This window comes from Crinia signifera, chromosome 5 (assembly GCF_055691185.1).
Source record: "Crinia signifera chromosome 5, ASM5569118v1, whole genome shotgun sequence".
Classification (NCBI taxonomy): Eukaryota; Metazoa; Chordata; class Amphibia; order Anura; family Myobatrachidae; genus Crinia; species Crinia signifera.
Genome location: NC_139221.1, coordinates 193,151,324 through 193,176,086, shown reverse-complemented (window position 1 = coordinate 193,176,086; position 24,763 = coordinate 193,151,324).

Sequence of the window (24,763 nt, the reverse complement as noted above, 5' to 3'; positions counted from 1 at the left end):
TTGAAAACCCCTTGAAATATCGTGAGTAGGGGTACGCTTCTTTTTTTAGCTAAAGAAACCTTTACGTGTGTATCCCTTCTCTTCACTCATGTAAGTGAGGTATGCTGTTATAGTCCACTATATATATACAGCCCTCACATCACAATTTTCGTACACTTAAATGAGACTGTAGTTCTCAGACACCACATTTTTTCCTTTTTCACCGAGATTATATGAACACGTTGGGAGCAATCCACACACTCACAAAGAAGTTGAATTCCATCTGGACAATATAGTAAAGAAACCCTTATGAGAGGGATACCATCTCAAACCCACGTGAGTTCTGGTACGCCCAAAGGGAATCCAACTCATTCCCACATCCATAATAATTACGCATCTGAGCGTTTATAATAAATAGTCACAGACACAGGATCCTAACTTTGTGTTTTATATTTTATTTTTTGCACGCTAAACACTGCGATCTGGAAAACTCCACCCACCTGAGAAACCGCCATCACTCCATCTGGAGAGGAGCCTGAACACAACACAAAAAAGACTTGAGTATTTTTATCTTGCGCCATTGGTTGATATTTCCCACTTTTCCAATATTCTGTATATCGAAGTAAGGGTGTATCTTCAGGGATCTGCAACCTAAGGCAGCACTGCGCCAAGTACCATCTATCAATTTTTTGTTTTTTGGATCCCAGGATTCTCTATTCTGGCATTACCACTACAAGAAATGGTTTCCTCAACTAAGCCAGATCGGGTTTCTCATACTGAGGAATCTGAACTGTCTTTCGAGGAACTAAAGGTGAGCCTAACAAAGGCCCCAGCACTGGGAATGCCAGATTACGGGAAACCCTTTGAACTGTATGGAACAGAATCAGCTGGGTGTGCGGCAGGAGTACTTGTCCAAAAACATGGTGATGCCAACCGACCAGTAGCATACTACAGTGGCCAATTGGACACAGTAGCACGCTCACTCCCAACTTGCTTATGAAGCGTAGCTGCAATAGCACAACTAGTAAGCAAGAGTGAGGATGTGGTGTTAGGACACAATTTAACTGTTCATGCTCCCCATGCTGTCTCTGCCCTCCTAAACTCTGCCCAAACGCGACATGTGTCCTCAGCACGGTTCACCAAGTGGGAACTGGCGCTGATGGCCCCAGTAAATATTACCATAAAAAGATGCAACACATTGAACCCAGCCACATTCCTACCTCATGTGCCCTCCAAGGCACAAAGGGTGGGGGTTGATGGGAATGTTGATAAAAATGGTAAGACAGAGTTTAGTGAAAGTGAGGACAAACATGATTGCATGACCTACCTGAATCAGACCTTTACAGCACGTCCTGACATAAGCGACAGCCCATTAAGTGAGGTAGACATAACCTTATTCACTGATGGTAGCTGTCATAGACAAACGGAGACGGGAGAGCTGTGCACAGGCTACGCGGTAGTAGATGGAGAAGGTATTGTGGAAGCTGAACCCCTAGGACCACCTCACTCGGCACAGGTAGCGGAACTGGTGGCATTGACCAGAGCATGTGAACTGGCCAAAGGGAAATCAGTCAACATATATACCGACTCCAGATGGGGGCCCTATGGCGCCTCAGAAATTTCATGACGGCGGCTGGCACACCAGTGGCGCATGCGACATATATCAGAAGACTCCTGGGAGCTATCTAGCTTCCAGACAGAGTGGCTGTTATCAAGTGCAAAGCACACACATCAGAGAAGGACCCGGTGTCACTTGGTAACAGCCGCGCTGATGAGGCAGCGAAAAGGGCCGCATGCCCTGTAAATAGTTCTACTCCCCTTACAAACCTTTGTACACTAAACATGGTATCCACATCAAAACTGATAGACATGCAGAATTTGTGTTCCCCACAGGAAAGAGCAGTATGGAAGTCGAAGGGAAGTGGCCAAGAGTCCACCGGACTTTGGAGAGAAGGACATGGGAAACCAGTGGCCCCCAGGGCATACCTTCCTAGTCTAGCCGAGGTGGCCCATGGGCTGACACATCTTGGGAAGGAAGGTATGTGCAAGCTGGTAAAGGCCTACTGGTGTGCACCAGGGTTCGCTTCTCAAGCAGGTAGAGTGGCAATGTCATGCCTCACCTGTTTGAGGAAGAACACTGGAAAAGCCATCCCAACAGAGCCATCTCACATCCCTCCTACAGAAGGCCCTTTCCAGGTAATACAAATCGACTTCATACAGTTACCACCCTGTAGAAATTTGAAGTATGTGTTAGTAAGTGTTGACATGTTTTCCAGCTGGGTGGAGGCTTTCCCCGCTGCCTCCAACACTGCTACCTTTACTGCTAAGAAAATATTTTAAGAGTTTGTCTGTAGATATGGTATCCCAAAGGTTATCGAGAGTGACAGAGGCACTCATTTCACAGGAGAAGTCTTCCAAATCATGTGTAAACTCCTGGGAATTAATAGTAAACTTCATACTCCATATCGACCCCAAGCGAGCGCCAAAGTTGAGAGAATGAATGGTACTATTAAGAACAAATTGGGTAAAGTTATGGCTGAAACAGGGTTGTTATGGCCAGAGGCACTGCCCATTGTGCTGTATAGCATTAGGACCACTCCCAGAGCTCCGCTTAACTTGTCCCCCTTCGAAATATTGTTTGGCTGGCAGCCACACGTCATGATAGACCCACAGGATGATCTAAAATGTAACAATGAACTGACTGTTCAATATATCCTAAAGCTAAACAAACAGCTGAGGAAACAGCAAAAAGAACTGAACTTGTTGACACCTGACATGCCTGTTGAGAACTGTCATAATCTTAAACCAGGAGACTTTGTTATGATCCAACATTTTTTACGCTCAGGTTGTTTGATAGACCGTTGGAAAGGACCGTACCAAGTTTTGTTGACCAGCACTACCTCAATTAAAGTCACAGAGAGAGAGACTTGGATACATTCGTCCCACTGCAAGAAAGCCAGTAACCCGGAATCCCCTTGTGAAGAGAGCGAAAGAGAGGAAATATCGCTAGAGGCATTGTTCCGGGAAGATTGAAAGGCAGCCGAGGTCGAGCAACCTGTACGAGCAAAGTTAAAGGACAGAGCAATAAAAGACCCCTGTTAAAGAGGATGGAAGGTGTGAGGTTAGCAAACTGACCGTAAGACTGTAATTATGATATTTTATTAGGTGTAGTAATTAATGTACTATTTTAGTCCGTCTGTACCCTCTTATTCTCCATAGATGTTTCTATCCCCCAAATCTGTGTGTATTTCCAGATCATATAGTATTAGGCTGTAGAACTCCATAGTAATTAATGTACATTTTAGGTCTCTTGTTCACTGCAGATGTTTCTATCCCCCATATCTGTGTGTACCATAGTATTAGATGCTGTTAAGCAAATATGGTCGGACAGGAAATACCCAGGAAAGAATTCACCAAAAGGTTATGTCCAATTACCATACTTTTGTTCCTGCTATCACAGGAGGGTGGTAGCTGAGGGACAATCTTCACAGGGGGTGATCCAATTCCCCTGCTATCAACAGGAAATGTTCACAGGGGGTAATCAGGACATAATGTAATCAGACTGTGTTTGTGTCTCTATCTTCAGTCCTTTGTGTCAATACCAGACTTAGTGGAACCGGGCACCACAGGGGGTGATCAAATTCCCCTGCTATCAACAGGAAGGTTGTCCACAGGGGGTGACCACCACACAACGTAATCAGCTGGTTATTGTTCGTTGTATTGACACTGCTCTGCATATCTTTGGCCACTTCCAGACTTTCTGGAACCGACCCCAGCAGGGGGGGGGGCAGCAGCAGTAGCTGGGAGGGGGTAATACCTGACTCTTGAATCCACCAATCAAGATCCACTGCAAGCCCACTTTCGTTTTGTGCACCGTGGGAATTGAGACGTTTTTAAAATGACTTGCAGACAAGCCAGGAGGGAGAATTGATGGACTGTCCTGGACTAAGAGGTTATGCTCTGTCTAGGTATTGTGTGGACTTATCTGCTATCACTGCTGTGTGGAATAAGTGATAGTTTTGTGCTTTGGACTGTGATGCTACAAGGACTTTGGTACCCGGATGTTTTTATGCTACCATTTGAATCTTTTTCCTGTCTTCATCTACTTTCGTGTGCTGTGATAAAAATAAACCATATTTTGGTTTCATCTGCTCGGTGTCTGAGTGATTGAGGAACCTCGTATCTTCACATTTGGCGGCAGCGACAGTGGGATCATTCAGACACCAACCATCGAGCACAGAAAGCACAGAGAACAGAGGATCAAACCGTATGTAAGGAAACGGAAAATGCAATAAGGTGATGTTCAGCAAGTGAGCAGGTGTCATTCCTGTGGAAAGGGAAAATGTTTCCAAGGAAAGAAAATCCATGCCTCAAGACCCCTGAAGCAGAGGAGCTCAGGGATGGAGGTTCTTCAGTGTATCGGCAGGCTGGGAAGCCGGATCTGTTATTTATTGTCAGAAAAATGCAGTATATCTGGGAGTACTGGGAAGAAGCTCAGCAGATGATCAGCGGGTGGAGAGTATCCAGCATACAGGACAAGTTGTGTTACCTGGGGGATGCATTCCTGCACTGTAAAGGTGAGGCCACCTCGTGGAATCTGCTGGGGGAGCCAGAGTTTGTAGAATTTACAGAGGAAGTGATTGCTACAGTTACCCAGATGCTACAAAGAGGACATCATTCTGAGGCTGAAGGACAAGTCCAGAATAAATTGATGCCCCAGATAGAACCAGAGGAAAGGTCTAGAAGGGGGCTACTGCAATCTGGGCAGACAACCGAGGGGTCTGCCACAGAATTAATTGTTACCGCAAGAGAAGGGTCGTTGTCAGGGGGGCCCCTAACTGCCCTTGAAGAAATGAGTATGGAGGAGCTGATAGCAGAATGTCAGCTGCGAGGTATACCCATCCGATCCTGCACTCGCGGGGAAATCCTTCAGCAGATCCTTCACGATCAGGGAGATCCTACAAATGCATTTGCTGATTATCGGGCATGGATCCTCCATTTCGGTGCACAGTTGAGTGTGTGGGAACAATTGCAGTGTCTGGAGGAGTGCTTCGTGGTGGCAGAGGAAGAGGCGATTGATCGCGGGCTCCTGGATACCCCAGCATGGCAAGATCAGTGTCGCAGGGGGCGTGATGAAAGGCACCGTTTGCAAACTGCTTCTCCCCCATCCTAGGGAGGAAGCTGCTCAGTGTTCTCTGCAGGGGGAGGTTATCCCCAAAGTGAAGGAAGTGAGGCCTCTGAGCCAGGCACCCCGGGAGGAGCTGCACTACAGCTTCCCTTTTGCTGAGGTGGGAGATGCAGAATTATTAACCTGCTGCCAGGGGATCTATGAGGACTGCGTCCAGGAGGAGATCACCGTGGTTAGAGGAGTATCCGACAACATCCAGGCCACAAGCATACCAGTCGCAGATGATGTCGTGCTTCAGGCTGCCCAGCATATTCAGCTGGGGAAGGTGGTTATCCTGGAGACTGAGGACTGCGCAGAGGAAGTGGCAGGTGAGACCCAGGCTTTTGAGGGGGTAGTACTGGCCGTGGACCAGCTTGCCCTGCAGCCACCAGCGGAATTGTTCCTGATGGTGGGTCCCTTCTCAGCCCTGGGCATTGAGACCAAATGCTATAGTGAAAATTGCCATGCCCCTAGTTTGGGTTTGAGGGGGGAAGGACTTGACAGAGTGGCGGAAGTGCCAGGGCCAGAGCTCCGATATTGGGCTGCCGTTTGGCAGATGTTCCTTGGGAAAGAGGGGGAGGTGGAAACTGCTCCCTGCCCCATTGTGCCAGAGGCAAAAGTATTAGCACACCCTATAAGTGTGCCCGGTGTGAAAGTTTACGATGTTGCAGAGGGGGGGTACCCAACATTTGAGGACGGGGGATTGCTAACTCACTTGTTAGTTAACATGCATAACTTATATTGTGATATTGCCCTTGCTGCTTCTGCAAACCAGCCGCCTTTTACAAGATGGGTTTGGTATGATGTCACTCTGTGGGACTCAGGTGGTAGATCCAAACCTCAGATTCTCTGCTCTGCATCCCACTACAGGTTTTTATTGGTTCCAGAACAACTTGGTACAGGAACTAAAATAGTAGGGGAAGGAATGTGAGGTTAGCAAACTGACCGTAAGACTGTAATTATGATATTTTATTAGGTGTAGTAATTAATGTACTATTTTAGTCCGTCTGTACCCTCTTATTCTCCATAGATGTTTCTATCCCCCAAATCTGTGTGTATTTCCAGATCATATAGTATTAGGCTGTAGAACTCCATAGTAATTAATGTACATTTTAGGTCTCTTGTTCACTGCAGATGTTTCTATCCCCCATATCTGTGTGTACCATAGTATTAGATGCTGTTAAGCAAATATGGTCGGACAGGAAATACCCAGGAAAGAATTCACCAAAAGGTTATGTCCAATTACCATACTTTTGTTCCTGCTATCACAGGAGGGTGGTAGCTGAGGGACAATCTTCACAGGGGGTGATCCAATTCCCCTGCTATCAACAGGAAATGTTCACAGGGGGTAATCAGGACATAATGTAATCAGACTGTGTTTGTGTCTCTATCTTCAGTCCTTTGTGTCAATACCAGACTTAGTGGAACGGGGCACCACAGGGGGTGATCAAATTCCCCTGCTATCAACAGGAAGGTTGTCCACAGGGGGTGACCACCACACAACGTAATCAGCTGGTTATTGTTCGTTGTATTGACACTGCTCTGCATATCTTTGGCCACTTCCAGACTTTCTGGAACCGACCCCAGCAGGGGGGGGGGGGGCAGCAGCAGTAGCTGGGAGGGGGTAATACCTGACTCTTGAATCCACCAATCAAGATCCACTGCAAGCCCACTTTCGTTTTGTGCACCGTGGGAATTGAGAAGTTTTTAAAATGACTTGCAGACAAGCCAGGAGGGAGAATTGATGGACTGTCCTGGACTAAGAGGTTATGCTCTGTCTAGGTATTGTGTGGACTTATCTGCTATCACTGCTGTGTGGAATAAGTGATAGTTTTGTGCTTTGGACTGTGATGCTACAAGGACTTTGCTACCCGGATGTTTTTATGCTACCATTTGAATCTTTTTCCTGTCTTCATCTACTTTCGTGTGCTGTGATAAAAATAAACCATATTTTGGTTTCATCTGCTCGGTGTCTGAGTGATTGAGGAACCTCGTATCTTCACAGAAGGACTACAAGCAACAGGTACATGGTTCTATTTCTATTCCCTTGTTTTCCTTTTATTTCCCCTTCTTCACCCAAAGATATGTTTTTAAAGGAAAGGGGATATGGGGATAGACCAGTGCACAGGTTAGAATAAGGGCAGTTATTTAAGATGTATGTATGTCTTATTCCACAATATAGTAAGTGCAGATACAAGTGACAAGACTTGTTTTTAAATTAAGCGTGTGGAGGTGCTCCCTAGAGAGTAAAATAGTTTATTGGAAAGAAGAAGGGGACAGACTCTCTTTTTGTTGGGGCACTCTTAATTTGAAATTTGTATGTTACTGTTAGGAAAAGATATTAAAGTTAAGGGGTTTAAAGGGGACTCAGTAGGTTCCTCAAATATGTATATTGCGTAGTAATTTAGTGATACAAAGATACGTGTGAACGGGGAATTATCCCTGATATGAGTATGTAAAGGCTATAAAACACTTCTTTATTGAAAATATTTAAAATAAAGCACTAGACAATGACACACAAAACAAATAACATGAAAAAAGATACTGGTGTCCCACAAATTATTGTGGGGTATGCTTCCCTGGATAGATGTTCAGGGAATGCGTCCTTTCTAAATAACTCGGTATCTGGTAATCACCTTTTCAAAAGTATTCACAAAGAAAGATTGTACTCAAAAAAGAAACACTTGTAGCTATCGTATAGATTGTTATGCTAACAAAGTTGCAGTCTTTAGGCCCCCATACACTAGCCGATTTTGGTCAGATTTCAGCCAGATCAGTCGGATCTGGCCGAAATCGGACCAAAATCGGCTAGTTTTGATGTCCCCTCAGATCCGATGCGCGGTCCCGTGCGCATCGGATCTGCGTCGGGTGGTCGGACCTGCTGCACGTCCGACCACCCGACTTGGGACCTAGTGGGGCGGTGGAGGGAGCAGGGGGGGCTGGGGACGCTGCGGGGGACACGTCTGTGTCCCCCGCTGCTGGGGACGCTGCGGGGGACAGCGTCTGTGCGGCGAGAAGGTAGAGGGAGCAGGGGGGGCTGGAGACGCTGCGGGGGACACAGGCTGCATAGAGCCGGGCAGGGGAAGCCGGCCGGGAGCTGTCAGTAATGAATAAAAAAAAAAAAGCCCATACAATGAATGGGCGGCCTGTGATTGGCTGAGCGCTCTCTCAGCCAGTCAGCAATTGGCTGAGAGAGCGCTCAGCAGCCAATCACAGGCATTACTGACAGCTCCCGGCCGGCTCCCCCTGCCCGGCTCTATGCAGCCTGTGTCCCCCGCAGCGTCTCCAGCCCCCCCTGCTCCCTCTACCTTCTCGCCGCACAGACGCTGTCCCCCGCAGCGTCCCCAGCAGCGGGGGACACAGACGTGTCCCCCGCAGCGTCTCCAGCCCCCCCTGCTCCCTCTACCTTCTCGCCGCACAGACGCTGTCCCCCGCAGCGTCCCCAGCAGCGGGGGACACAGACGTGTCCCCCGCAGCGTCTCCAGCCCCCCCTGCTCCCTCTACCTTCTCGCCGCACAGACGCTGTCCCCCGCAGCGTCCCCAGCAGCGGGGGACACAGACGTGTCCCCCGCAGCGTCCCCAGCGTCCCTGCTCCCACCAGCTCCCACCTCTTAGCCCCCCCCCCCTGCTCCCCGGGTTTTTTACATGTGATAAATCGAGACGATTTATCACATGTAAAAAATGGCACATCAAGTGCCAATCTAATCAAGCTCCCCCGGGGAGCAGCCGGGGAAGCTCAGGGGGAAGTCGGGGGCGACTTGTCCTAAGGACAAGTCGCCCTAGTGTATGGGGGCCTTTTCCCTTAGAGGTCAGATCTAGATATCTGTTCTGGCTGCAAACAGTGAGATCCCCAAAGGCAGTGTGACCGTATATGAATATTAAATCAATTGATATATCTGGTCCGGATCAAAATATTGTAGCAGAAATGAAATAAAAGAGCATATACAATATCAGTATCTTAGGATTAAATAATTATAACACTGATTTGTTATTTGTCAAGCTTAGCGAAAATATAGGTAGTTTCAATAATAATAGGTAATTATGCCAAAAGTAGGCCAAGAGGATTTTTCGAGGGGGGGTCTCCTCCCTAGGTAGTAAGAGAAGGGCAAGAAGAAAGTGGTGGGAATTAAAACAGACAATCCTCCTAGGTGACCAATCGCCAACTATATATACCTATAGTATGGCAATGACTACGACTTTCCACAACTAGGTCTCCCTAGTTGTTACTGGTCATATTTCGCCATACCAGCTGCCATTTGATTAGATCAATGGGCTTTTGTAGGTATTGTGGGATGTCAGCCTAATTCCCTGTAATGCCCCTTGAGGTGGCTGCTGCCCAGCTGTATATACCTATGACAAGTTTTGGGGTTCAATGGTTTCCTGCAGTGGGGTCACCCCCTCTGTGTACTAGAAAGGCCCAGGTTTTGTCAGCTTCCCTCAGCATAAAATTATGCTGTGGGGCTTCTAAGGTATTGCGGGTGAGCGGACCTCAAATCGCCTAGGGGTCCAGGGTGAGTTGTAAGGGGGTGGCTGCTGCCCACTATATTATACCTGTGACAGTGTTATGGGAGTCAGGGGTTTCCTGCTGAGGGGTCACCCCCTCCGTGTACTAAAATGACCCAAAAGTCTGTCAGCTTCCGTCAGTGTCTTCTAACACTGAGGGGCTCTGGAGGTATAGTGGGTGAGCGAACCCCCTCACTGTCTTTATAGGAATTGAAGAGCTGACAGGGGGAACTGGTGCAGAACACGTTTGTTAAGGACAGGTAATAACTGAGTGTTAGAGATCGGTAAATATATTTGTCCAATCTATGTGATGGTGGACCGCACTCTATTTTAGACTGTCGGCACCAGGAGGTCTGAAGAGGTATAGATAATAGTAGTAGGGCAGAAGGAAAATAGAAAAGGGTGATAAAGAGGGGGGAGGAAAGTAGGAAAAAGAGTAGGGTTAAGTGGAGACAGGGAGCGGAGTGGGAGAGACCCCGATTACCTCCTTGTTCACCCCGGGGGTCAGACCCAGGACCTCGCCCGGGTATGCTGTTGTGGCACAACTATGTGCCGTACGTCGGTTGCTGAGATGGAGTGGTATCACCGGGACCCGCTGTGTTTCAGTGTGTAACAGAGTCCCGACAGCGTGTACTTCTGTGCTCTGTCCGGTGTGCCAACTTCAAGCGGTCTATCTTACGGCTTGTCAAATAGCGTCCTGTCAGAAGGTACCAGCGGCGTGAGGAACTTTAGCTGGTGGAATAAGCTTAAGTCCTCGAGACCCGCTCTCTGCCTGTGTCTTGCTGGGTCTCAGCAGGTACAGGCGGCGTGAGCAAAGTTAGCTGGTGGAGTAAGCTTATGTCCCCGGGACCCGCTCTCTGACCGCGTCTTGCTGGATCTCGGCAGGTGCAGGCGGTGTTAGGAACGTTGGCTGGTGAGAAAAGCTTATGTCCCCGGGACCCGCTCTCTGACTGCGTCTTGCTGGGTCTCGTCAGCGTGTGATCCCACACGCTGTCAGATGTGCCGGCTCTGAGCGGCGTGTCTCGCTTATCGTCATTCAGCCGCGTTCTATCAGGAGGTGCGGGCGGCGTGAAGAGTAATAGGAGGTATTAAATGGGACGCCCCTGGAAGTCCAAGTGTCCCTGGATGCTGCTATCAGCGTCTTGTCTAACCACAAACGATCGTTTCGCCGTTAGGCTTTCTCAATGTGTGTGAGAAACACACATTGAGAAAGCCTAACGGCGAAACGATCGTTTGTGGTTAGACAAGACGCTGATAGCAGCATCCAGGGACACTTGGACTTCCAGGGGCGTCCCATTTAATACCTCCTATTACTCTTCACGCCGCCCGCACCTCCTGATAGAACGCGGCTGAATGACGATAAGCGAGACACGCCGCTCAGAGCCGGCACATCTGACAGCGTGTGTGAATGCTGGGTGTGTTCACAAGTATTACATAAAAGGAGTAGTGTAGGCCTAGTCCCATATCCTTTAAATATACCTAAAATAAGCGTCTTAAATAAGGGGAGGCCACTGGATAAGAGATACCTGTATACCAGGTCCCCTAGTCTTAGATTACATCCATACCAAGTGGACAAGTCCCTGGTGTGTATGAACTTTTCTAGTTCCAGACAGATTGGTACTTGGGAAGTGACATGGTACAACCAGACGATAAGTTACTCCCAGCGTCCAGATGGAGAGCCTATTGATAAGGAAATGTTATTAAAGATCCGCACCAGTGGAAGACACTATAAATAGGTTTACACTGTAAAGAAAAATAAAATGATGGCTGGCAGAGTATCCGCCGTTTATTGTAATATGACCTTACAACCAGAAACCTGTGAAGAACAGGTCAGGGAGCAGGGAATGGGAATGTTCTTATGGATAGTGTGTGATAAAATCATGAAATATTCTGTCCCTTATTTTCTCCCTGACGATGTTTATTATATTTGTGGTAGAAGGGCATACAAATGGCTCTCCATGAACTACATTGGAATTTGTTATTTAGGTAGAGTGTTACCCGAAGTAATGACCCTTACACATGATGAAATGGTAAGCATACACAAAGGTATACCGCCTCCTTACACTCATACCCATTATGACCAAATCCACAAAAGGGATTTAACAATCAAGAAGGATCTCCTAGCCTCTGAATTGATACACGAATCATTCGGTATCCAACTCCTCATTGCGTTAGACATTACCCATACCGCCAGGGGAGTCATTAATTTTAAGTATATTCAAGCATTAGCAAGCTTGGTAGACAATATTACTGAGATTTATGATGACACCTTTAGATACACTGGGATGGAGTTACAAGCTTATAAAAGAGAGCTAGTTCAACATCGGATGGTGTTGAACTATCTGACAGCCATGACAGGAGGATATTGTGTCACTCTCTCTACACAGTTTGGGGTAAAGTGTGGTACTTACATTACCAACAATACTGAAGACCCAGAAGAAATCATCGATCATCGGATGAGATTCTTCAGCTTAAATGGGAATTTAGAAGGGAACACAATGTCAGCCTGGCAGAAGTAGGTGATAAGGTCACCGAATGGACCTCCTTGTTGAACCCAATGCATTGGTTCTCCGGGTTAGGAGAATGGGCGCAAGGAATCATAGCTAATATCGGAAAACTACTTCTTTGCATCAGTGGTGCCATCATAGTCTTTGTTTTATTGTTTAAATGTGTTAAAATAGTGACCCGGGGAAAGACCAAACGTACTGAAATCATGAGTGTAAGAACGAGGGATGCAGAGGAAGACCAGGGTTTGGTATATGACCCTAGAATTGAAACCATCACCCACTAAAGGATACCATATCTAAAAAATTGTATATATTGTAACCTCCCTTGTTTTTATTATTATCCCAAATCATGTGTAAACTCCTGGGAATTAATAGTAAACTTCATACTCCATATCGACCCCAAGCGAGCGCCAAAGTTGAGAGAATGAATGGTACTATTAAGAACAAATTGGGTAAAGTTATGGTTGAAACAGGGTTGTTATGGCCAGAGGCATTGCCCATTGTGCTGTATAGCATTAGTACCACTCCCAGAGCTCCGCTTAACTTGTCACCCTTCGAAATATTGTTTGGCCGGCAGCCACACGTCATGATAGACCCACAGGATGATCTAAAATGTAACAATGAACTGACTGTTCAATATATCCTAAAGCTAAACAAACAGCTGAGGAAACAGCAAAAAGAACTGAACTTGTTGACACCTGACATGCCTGTTGAGAACTGTCATAATCTTAAACCAGGAGACTTTGTTATGATCCAACATTTTTTACGCTCAGGTTGTTTGATAGACCGTTGGGAAGGACCGTACCAAGTTTTGTTGACCAGCACTACCTCAGTTAAAGTCACAGAGAGAGAGACTTGGATACATTCTGTCACGACTGGGGATTTGGGACCCGGGAGTGACCTTGGTGGCTAGCTGACAACCCAATGGAAACAGGACGGAGGCAAGTGGATACAAATTGGTAAAGTTTATTGCATATAATGAACTGGTACAGGGGACATTTGAAAGTCTGTAAAAGTCTTTGGAAAGCTGGGAACTGATAAGTTACTTGGAGGCACGTAGTAGAGGCACGGGAGCACAGGAGCTGGAAAGCACAGAGTAGGGCCACTGGAGTGCAGGTGCCGGAAGCACGGAGTTGGACCACTGGAGAGCAGGTGCCGGAAGCACGGAGTTGGACCACTGGAGAGCAGGTGCCGGAAGCACTGTAGGCAGTGGTGAAGGTGGTTGCGGGTGCAGGTACTGAGGCACGCAGAGACAGGTGGACACAGCTGCAGATGCTGGAGCATGCTGGTGCAAGTGGTCACAGGTGCAGGTAACTCGGAAGCACAGGTGCAAGAAACTCGGAAGCACAGGTGCAGGTAACTCGGAAGCACAGGTGCAAGTAACTCGGAAGCACATGTGCAGGTAACTCGGAAGCACAGGTGCAGGTAACTCGGAAGCACAGGTGCAGGTAACTCGGAAGCACAGGTGCAGGTAACTCGAAATGCAGGAACGGATGAACACTGGTGCAGATGAACACAGGTGCAGGAAACTCGGAAGCACAGGTGCAGGTAACTCGGAAGCACAGGTGCAGGTAACTCGAAATGCAGGAACGGATGAACACTGGTGCAGATGAACACAGGTGCAGGTAACTCGGAAGCACAGGTGCAGGTAACTCGGAAGCACAGGTGCAGGTAACTCGGAAGCACAGGTACGGATGAACACTGGCACAGATGAACACAGGTGCAGATAACTTGGAAGCACAGGTGCAGGTAACTGGAAGCACAGGTGCAGGCGACTCGGGAACACAGGTGCAGGCGACTCGGGAACACAGGTGCAGGCGACTCGGGAACACAGGTGCAGGCGACTCGGGAACACAGGTGCTGGGACAGGAAGCAGGTACTGGATACAGGTACAGGGTAACACTGGTGCAGGTACTTGTAATGCAGGAACAGGTGAACACTGGTGCAGGGTCTTGAAGGCACACAGGTGTAGGAACGCTGGTGCAGGGTTTTGGAGGCACACAGGTGTAGGAACGCTGGTGCAGGGTGTTGGAGGCACACAGGTGCAGGAACGCTGGTGCAGGGTGTTGGAGGCACACAGGTGCAGGAACGCTGGTGCAGGGTGTTGGAGGCAGGATACAAATGCTGGGTAACTGGAATACCACAGAGCTAAAGCAGGAACACAAGCTGAAGCTTCCTCCCAAGTTATTGACAACAATGCAAAAGCAAAGCGTCTATGCAGGGCTGGGAGGATAACCCCTCAGAGCAGCACTGATTGGCCATCCGGGTGATTGGGAATGGCCACACCTGGAACAGTCTCTGGATGAGGCCAACAGGGAACTTGTATAAATCCTTTCAAGTGGTAACCACAGAGTTAATGGCTGAATCAGAATCACCCAGGTGCTCATTACAAGCACATACTCAGATCTTGCTGCAGCAGGCTGATAAACAAGACTGACAGGCAGGTAAGACAGGACAAACACACTGAGTTCTGGCAGGATTGTGACAGTACCCCCCCTTTTTGGGTGGCCACCGGACACTTCAGGAACTTTGAAGAAAAGTCACAATTCTGCCTCATCGTCAGAACAGGTGGACCATCCATCGTCGATGTAAACGGAATTCCCGTTCCATTGGACACGATAATGAGGATGACTTCCGTCCTGAAGGAACACTTGACTTGGACAAAGAGGACCACTGGAGAAAGACGTAGAATCAAATTCATCAGGGATAACCGAAGTATTTTTGACTGGAACTGAGAGACGAGAAGATCGGGCTCTTGAGGCTAAGGCACCACTAGGACTCAAATTAAATCTTGTTCGATATCCAGGGGCTTTCGGATAGCTATCTTTAGCATCTAACTGAAATTTTCTCAGAGGTAAGACATGGCAAGGTGAAACAGGATTTTCAAGGAAAGGGGTAGAGTCATAATCCTCCTCATACTCGGAATCAGAATCCATGTCTAGAGTTAAGACTGCCTTGCTCTGACTGGAGGTTTCTGAAGACTTGTTGGGTCAAGGTACCGTAGAAGGTTCCACTTGAGGATGAGACAGAGAAACACAGCCAACTCTTAAGCTCATGGGTACAGACCTTGAAGATGTGGGATATTCAGCAGAAAACTCGAAGGAATCTTTGGAAGGAGACAGAGCCATATAATTCAGTTCCATATCTATGGACTGAGTCTTCGGTGACGACTGTGAACCAGCCTGTTTTCTGGCAGCCCGAAATTTTTTTATATATTGGTCAAGAAGAGCTTGATCTTGTTCGGGGAGTTCCATCTTGGAGGACTGAGCTAAATCTGTGTTAAAGTATAGACTCTCTAGAGTACTAACTGTTTTTTCAACACAGTGGTAGTCGATAGAAGACAGGCTGGAATTATCAGGATCAAGTAAGTTTGGAAGAGTCTCTGGGCTGAAGGATAGTACAGACTTGGAAGTAGACAAACTTGGACCAGCTGGAACCGGAGGACATCCGATTGTACTTGAACGAGCTAGGACCGGCAGGGACTCTGGATTGACGGATGGGACCGGATGATCACTAAAAATGCTTAAACCGGCTGGGACCGGCATGGACTCAGGATTGATGGATGGCAACAGATGATCACTTAAGATACTTGAACCGGCTGGGACCGGCATGGACTCTGGACTGCCGGTTAAGACCGGATGAGAACCAGAGGTGTCGGAATCGGCTGGAACTAAATGAGCCTCCTGACTGACGGCTGAAACCGGATCATCATTGGAGGTACTTGAACCGGCCGGGACCGGAGTGGACTCTGGACTGACGGATGGGACCGGATGAGATCCAGAGGTGTCGGAATCGGCTGGAACCGAATGAGCCTCCTGACTGACGGCTGGAACCGGATCATCAATGGAGGTACTTGAACCGGCTGGAACCGGAGTGGACACAGGACTGCAGACCCCCACTTGGGGCTGAAGACTGCGGACCCCCACTTGGGGCTGAAGACTGCGGACCCCCACTTGGGGCTGAAGACTGCGGACCCCCACTTGGGGCTGAAGACTGCGGACCCCCTCTGGGGGCTGAAGACTGCGGACCCCCTCTGGGGGCTGAAGACTGGATGTGGTCAGAATCACTTTGTTCTTGGGCTTCCGGAGTGAACAATTCTCAATGAAGTGGTCTGGATTACCACAGTAGAAACATAAATGGAGAGACCTGCGTCTTTGGCGTTCAGATTCTGAAAGCTGGGACCTCCGCTTGCCCTGGACAGAAATTTCGCTCTGAAGGTTGGGAGGCCTTTCAGATTTCACAGGCACTATCACTGAGACTCCTTTCACTTTGGAGCTGTAGCTGATGGGCTTCACAACCTCAGGAGTGTAACTGAGTAACGTAGTTATTATGGGAAAAAATTTTGCCAAAAGTTCTTGCAGCTGGATAAGTGAGTGGTGGTAGGTTCCCATTGGTATTGCTGTCAGATTTTGCATAGCCACTTTAAAGTCACTAGCAAAGTCCAGGGGCTTTTGCATACTGTCACGACTGGGGATTTGGGACCCGGGAGTGACCTTGATGGCTAGCTGACAACCCAATGGAAACAGGACGGAGGCAAGTGGATACAAATTGGTAAAGTTTATTGCATATAATGAACTGGTACAGGGGACATTTGAAAGTCTGTAAAAGTCTTTGGAAAGCTGGGAACTGATAAGTTACTTGGAGGCACGTAGTAGAGGCACGGGAGCACAGGAGCTGGAAAGCACAGAGTAGGGCCACTGGAGTGCAGGTGCCGGAAGCACGGAGTTGGACCACTGGAGAGCAGGTGCCGGAAGCACGGAGTTGGACCACTGGAGAGCAGGTGCCGGAAGCACTGTAGGCAGTGGTGAAGGTGGTTGCGGGTGCAGGTACTGAGGCACGCAGAGACAGGTGGACACAGGTGCAGATGCTGGAGCGTGCTGGTGCAAGTGGTCACAGGTGCAGGTAACTCGGAAGCACAGGTGCAAGAAACTCGGAAGCAAAGGTGCAGGTAACTCGGAAGCACAGGTGCAGGTAACTCGGAAGCACAGGTGCAGGTAACTCGGAAGCACAGGTGCAGGTAACTCGGAAGCACAGGTGCAGGTAACTCGAAATGCAGGAACGGATGAACACTGGTGCAGATGAACACAGGTGCAGGAAACTCGGAAGCACAGGTGCAGGTAACTCGGAAGCACAGGTGCAGGTAACTCGGAAGCACAGGTGCAGGTAACTCGGAAGCACAGGTGCAGGTAACTCGGAAGCACAGGTGCAGGTAACTCGGAAGCACAGGTACAGGTAACTCGAAATGCAGGAACGGATGAACACTGGTGCAGATGAACACAGGTGCAGGAAACTCGGAAGCACAGGTGCAGGTAACTCGGAAGCACAGGTGCAGGTAACTCGGAAGCACAGGTGCAGGTAACTCGAAATGCAGGAACGGATGAACACTGGTGCAGATGAACACAGGTGCAGGAAACTCGGAAGCACAGGTGCAGGTAACTCGGAAGCACAGGTGCAGGTAACTCGGAAGCACAGGTGCAGGTAACTCGGAAGCACAGGTGCAGGTAACTCGGAAGCACAGGTGCAGGTAACTCGGAAGCACAGGTGCAGGTAACTCGGAAGCACAGGTACGGATGAACACTGGCACAGATGAACACAGGTGCAGATAACTTGGAAGCACAGGTGCAGGTAACTGGAAGCACAGGTGCAGGCGACTCGGGAACACAGGTGCAGGCGACTCGGGAACACAGGTGCAGGCGACTCGGGAACACAGGTGCTGGGACAGGAAGCAGGTACTGGATACAGGTACAGGGTAACACTGGTGCAGGTACTTGTAATGCAGGAACAGGTGAACACTGGTGCAGGGTCTTGAAGGCACACAGGTGTAGGAACGCTGGTGCAGGGTTTTGGAGGCACACAGGTGTAGGAACGCTGGTGCAGGGTGTTGGAGGCACACAGGTGCAGGAACGCTGGTGCAGGGTGTTGGAGGCAGGATACAAATGCTGGGTAACTGGAATACCACAGAGCTAAAGCAGGAACACAAGCTGAAGCTTCCTCCCAAGTTATTGACAACAATGCAAAAGCAAAGCGTCTATGCAGGGCTGGGAGGATAACCCCTCAGAGCAGCACTGATTGGCCATCCGGGTGATTGGGAATGGCCACACCTGGAACAGTCTCTGGATGAGGCCAACAGGGAACTTGTATAAATCCTTTCAAGTGGTAACCACAGAGTTAATGGCTGAATCAGAATCACCCAGGTGCTCATTACAAGCACATACTCAGATCTTGCTGCAGCAGGATGAGAAACAAGACTGACAGGCAGGTAAGACAGGACAAACACACTGAGTTCTGGCAGGATTGTGACACATTCGTTCCACTGCAAGAAAGCCAGTAACCCGGAATCCCCTTGTGAAGAGAGCGAAAGAGAGGAAATATCGCTAGAGGCATTGTTCCGGGAAGATTGAAAGGCAGCCAAGGTTGAGCAACCTGTACGAGCAAAGTTAAAGGACAGAGCAATAAAAGACCCCTGGTAAAGAGGATGGAAGGACTACAAGCAACAGGTTCATGGTTCTATTTCTATTTAATCCTTTAATTCCAAGTCCAGGGGGGTTGCGATTCTGGCCAAGAGACAGGCCCCAATAACAGCCGAAACAATCCACTCAGACCCTGAAGGTAGATTAACGCTCTGCCGCATCTCTGTGGCACAAACCCAATACTTAATACTAAATGTCTATGCCCCAAATGCTTATTCCAAACCATTTTTCCGGAGTATTATTAAATTACTAACCCCTTACCTTCACCTTCCTATCATCCTGTGTGGAGACCTGAATCTTATATCTAATCCTAAACTTGACCGACAATTCCCATTTAATAGACCCCTCCCAAAATTGGGGGTGTCGGCTGTGGCGGAGAAACTACACCTGTTGGATATCTGGAGGGTATTTCACCCCAAAGATCGTGACTATACCTGCCTCTCCGCCGTGGCGGGCACACTCTCTCGAATTGACTATGTCTTATTGTCATCCAGTTTATTCCCCAAAGTTATGGCAACTAACATAGAACCAATTGCATTGTCAGACCATGCCGTCATATGGACTAAAATAGGGATATCTCCCAAAAAACAATCCGTTATTACATGGAGATGCCCTTCATCTCTTGCCAATTCAGAAAACTTAAAAAAAAATATTGTTAACACGTGGGAGGACTTTGAATTCCACAATAATACCACAGCACAATCTGACCCAGCCCTCTTCTGGCAGGCCTCTAAAGCCACAATCAGAGGTACCATTATCTCCCATACCTCATTTAAAATAAATCCTTAGCAAAAGAAGTAACAGAAGCACAAGAAGCATTAACCCTAGCATATACGCGCTATAAAGATCTCCCTACTGACACACACAAAACTCAATATCAGCAAGCAAAATCAATATTTGAGTCCCTATATTCCTTCGCAGCGAATGCTAGGTTCCATAGGTTTGGAAACAAATCCAGCAAACTTCTGTCTAACCTTTTAAAAGGACACCAAGCCCCGTCCACCATTCACCCATTCAGACGCACAGACGGCATGCTTACAACCACAAATTCCCAAATAGCGCAAACCCTTAATTAATTTTATAGCTCCCTGTACGCCACCCCTCCTCCGATCTAGATCCAGCAAATTTTATTTGGAATAACTTAGTCCTCCCAAAGCTTCCCTCATCGGGTGCCACATCACTGTCTAAAGAAATAACCTTCGACGAAGTACAAAACACCATTGCGGGACTGAAAGCTGGGAAGGCCCAGGCCCCGATGGTTTTACCTCAGAATTTTTCAAAATTATGAGTCCAAAAATAGCTCCTGTGCTGGTGTCTGTATACAACTCCATTCTTACTTCTCATCAATCCCCACAATACTTCAACACAGCCACCATCAAAGTGCTTCCCAAACCTGGACGTGACCTTTCTGATCCAGGCTCTTACTGCCCAATTTCTCTCCTAAATATTGATTATAAAATCCTCACAAAAATATTAGCTGAACGGTTAAAAATATTCCTCCCCTCCCTGATCCATCCGGACCAAACAGGATTTGTCATGGGCAGAAACCCTGTCACCAATATCCGTAAGGTTTTAGCAGCCCTACAATGCTCCCAGTGGGGTAGGTCGGACGCCCCGCTCGCGATAATGTCGCTTAACGCAGAAAAGGCGTTTGACATGGTCCACTGGGATCATCAATACGCTGTACTACATAAATTTGCCTTTCCCCCCCACAATTTATAGACTTAATACAAACACTTTATACAGATTCTGCCTCCAGGATTTTATGCAACGGTTCCCTGTCTGAACCTTTCCCCATATTACGCAGAACCAGGCAGGGCTGCCCCCTGTCCCCTCTTCTTTTTGCTATAGCCCTGGAACCCCTAGCACTTGGTCTCCGTCAATCCCGTTATTTCAAGGTATACAAATAGGCCATGTGGACTTACGTCTTTCCTTATTTGCGGATGACATGCTGCTTTTCCTAACAGCTCCCGCCCACTCCCTTCCTGAAATTTTCACCCTTATACACCAATTTAGCTCTTTCTCTGGATATAAAATCAATATCAACAAATCAAAACTTATGATGCTCAGAGGCCCCCTTCCGCTCTTCGCACCAGAATCTAACCTTGGTTCCATTAAGATACAAAAGTCACAGATTAAATATTTGGGTGTGCAGATTCCCTCACACATAGATAATTTATACTCGGCTAACTTTGACACTCTTTTACCTAAACTCCATAAATCCATGGATACCTGGACAGATTTACCCCTGTCCCTGTTGGGAAGAGTGGAAGTAATTAAATCAGTGATTCTACCTACAGTAGACTACTATACATAATGCAGCTCAGAGTAAAAATAAAATCCCGTGATGCGGACCGTATCCACCCACGGCATTAACAAATTCATATGGCATAACAAGAGGGCAAACATTTCCTTACATAAAACTACACCCAAAAGTCTTGGTTGGGGCTAAACATACCCGACTTGAAACAATATTCTAAAGCCCTGTTATGCCACTGTGCTTTAGGCTGGCTGTCGGAACTCACTAATTATTCAGACTACACATTAGATAGCGCCATATGTACCCCATATTCCCATGGAGTCTTACTCCATATTCCAAAATCACATCTCCCCCCCCCCCCCCCCCCCCCCCCAGAAGAACAAATTATTCATTGATATACACTCGGCTTGGTGGTCTGTCTCTGGAGCCCTAGGTTGTGATCCTTATCTCCCCCTGGTTCCCAATATGGGGAAACCCCATGTTCCCACCTAGTGTTGACTGTGCCATATTCCGTAGACTCCGCCAAAAAGGCCTGTGCAGTATGTCCCAAGTATTCGACCCAGGAGGCGGATTGCACTCGATCTCCTACCTCCAGCGTTCTATGGGCCTACCCCCTGATTTTGGGTTTTCACTTCATCAACTACCCCACTATGCTCAATCCCTTCCAAAGCTGTTCCCCCTATCTGTACCAAGATCAAAGATGGCATTGGTGGTATCCAAATTTGAGAGAGGAAACTTTAAAACCAAACTTCTGTACACAGAACTGTCCTCTTTACCTAAAGAAAAACATTGGTCTTCTACATCTCTCAGTTGGTCAAAAGATAGTGATTATGGGCCTTATTTTGGTTCACTCTTTCTGACAAAATCCTTCTTAGATGGACAAAACCATGTGCACTGCAGGGGAGCATATGCAAAATGTGCAGAGAGAGTTAGATTTGGGTGGGGTTTTATTTTAAAGTGAGATCTATATTGAAGTGTAAAAATAAAGCAGCCAGTATTTTCCCTGCACAGAAACAAAATTACTCACCCAAATCTAATTCTCTCTGCACATGTTACATCTGCCCCCCTGCAGTGCACATGGGCCCTTATTCTGGTTGGTGCGGCCGGAGCCGCACACGGTGCTCCGGCCGCACAAACCAATCCCCGCCCACGAGACGGATCGCCACGGCCGTCCGTACACGGACGGCTGGCGATCCGCATAAAAATGGTGGGGCGTACGCCTCCACCATGGTGGGAGCTGCCCCCTGCATTCGATGGTCGTCGACCATCGAAGGCAGGGCCGCACGCCACAGCAGCTCCCGCAAGCTGAGACCACACGGACAATCGTCCGTGTGATAGCTTGTATGGGGGCTGAGAGCTGACATCCGGCGACGTCAGCTTTCCGCCCCCATCAGTGGCGTTATAGCCTCATTACCATGCATACGCCCCGCGTTTGCATGGGAACGCCCATGAAACGCGGGGCGTATGCATAGGGAAATGAGGGTATGAAGCCCCTCACGCCCCTATACGCCCCCTTTGCGGCGGCGAAACTTTATGTGCGGCGATTTCGCCTGCACATGCGCAGATTGACCTCTGCGCATGTGCAGACTGAAAACATCGGCGGTACGGCCGCACGCGGGCCGTACCGCACGATGCAGAATAAGGGCCATGGTTTTGTCCATCTAAGAAGTATTTTGTCAGAAAGAGTGAACCAAAATAAGGCCCTATATCTTTAAGCATTATGAAAAAACTATCAAGATTCTAGGGTGTTACAGGAAGTTCATGTTAAGCTGGTTCATAGGGCATACATCTCCCAACACCGGAGATCACTCTTCATTCCAGAGGAGAACAGATCATGCCCAAAATGTCGATTTCACACAGCAATATTCTTCCATAATTTCTGGTCCTGTAGGTGTATAAAGAAATTCTGGTATAAAATTGTCTATTTTATTAAACACACCTTTCATATTTTGGCTACCCTAGACTCTACTATTCGCAAACTTTGAAACCTGGTCCATAACCCCTTCTCACTCCCACCTCCTCATGATCCTGACAATGCTGGTAACGGTAGCCAAAAAAAGTCATCCTAAATGCCTGGATAAATCCTAACACCCGCTCTGTAAATGAAGTAGAAACCCTCTTAACGAAATACATGTATTATGATCGTTACAACACTATTAAAAATGTTCATGCACCTGTATCTCGTTTCTATAGAATATGGGCTCCCTTTATAGACAGTAGGCCGAATATACTCAAAGAAACTATCTACAAAGTTTTTGAAAATGCGAACGATACAAATGTATCTCTAGACTAAGATTTAGTGGTGATTCCAGTAAACACCACAATGTAACCATAATTTGTTAATTTTTAATGACTTACTTGCTGCTCCCTACCCCCCCCCATCATACCCCCACAATCCTCACCCCCCCCCCCTACCCCCTACCCTTACGAGTTATCTGTTAATATATTTTTCGAAAGTTATAAAATGTTAAAATATAGGTTCTCATTACGACAATGTTTACTCTATGATTTTTATCTTCATATAACATCAAGCGGTGGTGATCTTACAATGTTCAATCGTACAATAAGGTAATTAGACTCACCGTGTATATTAACAAAATTGATCACTTGAAACTGTTTGCTGATTTTAATTAGCTCTGCATTGTTATAAAACCCAAACTCATCCTAACCTCTGATGTAAATGTTATTATTTATCTAAATACTGTTCTTTATCTTGATGTGTGAACCTCAATAAACATATTTACAAAAAAATAAAATAAAAAGACCAACAGGGCCTGATTTTAGCAGGTGGTCTCAAATTAAACTACTAACTAGGCACAACTCTGTTTACAGTAGCTGCTAAAAGCAGTTGGAATTTGGCCTAAACAGTGTGGTAAGTCTTTAGGTGATGGCTATTGTGTCTGTTTAACCTTTTCCAATTGTCTCTACTGGTAATACGAAGAAAATGTTTCGAAATTGAATAGCTAGAGAAAAAAAAACTATTTGCCAGTAATGTGAAAAAACCTACAGCACCTGGTGTTCCCGTGTGGTCTCCCACCCAAGTACTAAGCAGGCCCAACACGGTTTAGCTGCCAGTCCAGGTTTGGAAACTTTTTCTTCTCTCCAGCAATACAGTTTGGAAACTTTTTCATTAGATTTCTTGTAGATAGAAGTAGAAGAGGATAAAGAAAGTGGTTTTATCTCACCTACAGCCATACCACATTTTATAGGCCCAATTTCTTCTGTTCTTTGCAGCTAAACCGTGTAGGGCCTGGTTAGTACTTGGGTGGGAGACCACACGTGAACATGGGTGCTGTAGGTTTTTTCACATTTATGCCAAATTGTTTTTTTTCTCTAGCTATACAAATTGGAAACTTTTTCTTTGTATTACCAGTAGAGACAATTGGAAGAGGTCAAACAGACACAATAGCCGACACCTCAAGACTTACCACATTGTTTAGGCCCAATTCCAACTGCTTTTGGCAGCTAAACAGTGTTGTTTCTGGTTAGTAGTTTATTTTGTGACCACCTGCTAATATCAGGTCCTGTAGGAGAACCGGGGCGGCATGACTGTGTACCTGATACTTTCCATGCTGTCCACAATGTGCTTCTGTCTGATACTGATCTTCAGACTCCTGCCCCTGATCAGATCATCAAAGGTTGATCACGTGATGTATGATGACGTACTCATGAATGAGAACTGAAGGGGAACTAGCTACTACCACCTGGGCATGTTGGATTCACTCCCCTCCTGACAGACCTGCTAATTGCAGCATAAAGCTGTGAGGGGGCGGGGCTACAATAGTGGGCTGTCATACTGAGTTGAATGGAAATACATTTGACCTATTGGTGCGTATCTTTGCTAAAGGCCCATGGGAAGAGGAATTGCTTCTGCTGG